The sequence below is a fragment of the Tamandua tetradactyla genome, chromosome 1 (assembly GCF_023851605.1).
Source record: "Tamandua tetradactyla isolate mTamTet1 chromosome 1, mTamTet1.pri, whole genome shotgun sequence".
In the NCBI taxonomy this organism is placed as follows: Eukaryota; Metazoa; Chordata; class Mammalia; order Pilosa; family Myrmecophagidae; genus Tamandua; species Tamandua tetradactyla.
Window position 1 is genome coordinate 14771650 of NC_135327.1, and position 2987 is coordinate 14774636.

General features: G+C 48.9%; 1 non-coding gene across 1 annotated transcript; it reads left to right on the plus strand.

The window, feature by feature from the left end:
• Positions 1-2429: 2429 nt before the first annotated feature.
• On the plus strand, positions 2430-2629 carry LOC143653873 (U2 spliceosomal RNA). The gene has a single exon (XR_013161580.1). It is a non-coding gene; the product is annotated as a U2 spliceosomal RNA (small nuclear RNA).
• The last annotated feature ends 358 nt before the right edge of the window (positions 2630-2987 follow it).

Below are 2987 nucleotides of genomic sequence, written 5' to 3' on the forward strand. Positions count from 1 at the left end.
CCCCCACTAAAAAAGCCTTAAAAAAAAAAAAAGAGAGAGTCTTAAAAGCATCAAAGTAATTAAAGGAAGAAACAAAAGCCCAGATCCTCAACAATGTAATGTCCAGCATTCCATCAAACATTCTTAGACAGGTCAAGAAAAAGGACAATTTGACCCATAATTTTTCTAGGAGAAATATCAGTAAATAGAGACGGATTCAGAAACAACAGAGGTGATGGAACCAACAGGCAAAGATGTTTAAAAGGCTATCATATCTATGTATTCCAAAGAAAAAGGCTACTTTTCTTACAAGAAGAGACATCCCCTTCAAGAACAGCACATGGGCTGGATTCCAGCCTCTGCTCACATGCGTGGCCAGGGGCCCCCTTTCAGGCTGCACTGTCAACACCCATGGGTGACAGCCCTTGTGTCCATCATGTTCCAGGAACAGTGGGGGGGCCAGTGTGGCTGGGGTAGGGTAAGCAGGGCCAGGGGTGGGGGCGTAGGAGATGGAGGCAGAGGGAGATAGGCAGTGAAAGGTTTGTGGGCCAAGGTGAGGATATAAGCTTTTACTCTGAGCAAAGATGACTCATGACCCCTCGAGAAGATGAAAGATGAAGAGAGGGGGTGAGAGGGGAGGTTGGAGGCCCAAGGAGAAGGCCTCTTCAGTGGTTTGTAGGTGGTGTAGCCTGGCCAGGGGCTGGGGGTGAAGGCATTGGGGTGAGAGGGATCTCTGAGCACTCCCTTGGAGAGAGACTAAGCAGGAAGTGGGGACAGATGGGCTGCAGGCGGCAGAAGCGGGAGTCAGAGATGACTTGGGCTCCTGGCTGCAGCCCCGGTGGGCAGTGAGACTCAGCACTAATGAGAATGGCAGAGAAACACGTTCCGGGTGTGAAGATGATGCAGTGGATTTAAGACTCCTGTGGAGGGATCCAGCCAACACTGGCTCAAAGACTATGACTTGAGAGAGAGAAAACAAGGGGGTCTTAGCTGCAGGAGCAGTTGGGGAAATGTCGGCACAGAGGGTGGGATGAGCTCATCTGGGGGAATGTATGAGCAGTGAGAGCAGGGGAAAGAAAACAAGAATAGCAGGACGGACGGACAGACCCTGGCCAGAGCCCACTAAGCCTGCTATAGATGGATGGATGGGTGCTCAGAGGACGAATAGTCCATGAGGGTAAAAGAGAGGGTGGGAGCCAGCCCCGGCCGTGCCTCAGGGGGAGGGACGCCTGCTTGCGTGTGCATATGTGTACATACACTGAGCCGCACACGCAGTGGGGCACAGAGAAAGAGCAAAATTCCACAACCCCAGAAAGGGAGAAGGAGCACGAGGAAGGGCAGCAGGCACTCACACGTACACACACACAGAGAGCAAGAACTACACACAGGCAGAGCAAATTCAATAAGGCTCCTCGGGAGAAAAGGAGGAAATGTGGCTGAGCAAGATGAAGACAGAGGAGGTGAGAGGAAGGGAAGGGGTTTGGGGCCCAGGGAAACAGACACACAGACAGGCAGACACAGGGGAGGGGGAGCACACATAGACTCACACTCGTGTGCCATCCCAGGCTCCGGCCCCTGGAAGATGCTCGGTGGCTAGCGGGGGTGGACGAAAGGATGGGAGGGTAGGTGGGTGCACAAAGGTTTGAAGTCACCTGGAGAATGAGAATTAGAAGGAGAAAAACTCCAGATAAAGAGAAACCCACCGGTGTGACCCTCGATGAGACACGCTTACACAAACATGGTTGTGACACAGAGTAAGGACCAAGTCTAGAGTGAGTCTGCAGCAATAAGGGAGAGAATGGGGAAAGGAAGAAGAGTACAGGGATCCAGAGAAGCAGATGTGTGCACACACAGACAGACAGACAGACAGAAAGGAAGAGGCATACCACGGGCCTGAGGTCAAACTCTGGGGACCCGAGAAGGTTGAGATGCAGAAAGAGGTCTGTGCACAAAAGCTACTACAACCTTCTCTAATGGCCAAAAAGTACAGACAACCTAAAAGCTCATGAGCAGGAGATGTCTACATCAACCACGGTGCATCTGTCCGCTGCACAGTGCAGCAGGGAAAAGCTGGAGATGCATCTGAAAGCTCGGACGTGGAAAGAGGCCCAAGTCGCATGGTTTAGTGAAGAAGCCCATTGCAAAGCCACAGGCACACCGCGGTAACATTTGTGTTAAAACTACAATAATCAAGCCCAAAAGAAGAAAACCATGTTTCCTTTCTTTCCTTCTAGCTCTCTGTCTCTATCTTCCTTTCTATCATCTATCATCAATGTATCACAATAATTCGCACCAATCTAATAACTGTGGATCCATGGAGGAAGACAAGCTGGAAACTAGGATTTCGGAATGAGGTTTCAAGGGAAGTTTAGCCCTTCCTGCAATGATTTAAAAAGTTTTGAAGTTGAATGTGTTTATTACCACTTGCATAATTAAAAATTAGTTTCTCTATCACTTCTCGGCCTTTTGGCTAAGATCAAGTGTAGTATCTGTTCTTATCAGTTTAATATCTGATACTGATATCAGATCCTCTATCCGAGGACAACATATTAAATGGATTTTTGGAGCAAGGAGATGGAATAGGAGCTTGCTCCGTCCACTCCACGCATCGACTTGGTATTGCAGTACTTCCAGGAACGGTGCACCCCTCCCTCAATTGCGATGTGAACTGACAGACAGCTTTTTCCTGCTCTCCAGGCTTGCTCCTTTTCTTTAACTGCAGCGGTATGTCCAGAGCTCCCTTCCTGTCTTTCCTCCTGAGCTGCTTGTGCTGTCCTTTCTCCTTCATCTCCTTTTAAAATAAATAAATAAATAAATAAATAAATTAGTTTCTCAAAGGAGGAGAATGAGAGATGAAGCAGAAAAGGGGAAAAGAGACAGGGAGTGGGAGAAAGAGAAGATACCCATAGACAGACATACCTTCTGCCTGTCCGTCTATCCTCCTCTCCAACTACAAACATTGCTCAAACCCTCCTCTGTGCTGAGACCCAGAGGGAACTCAGGTAACA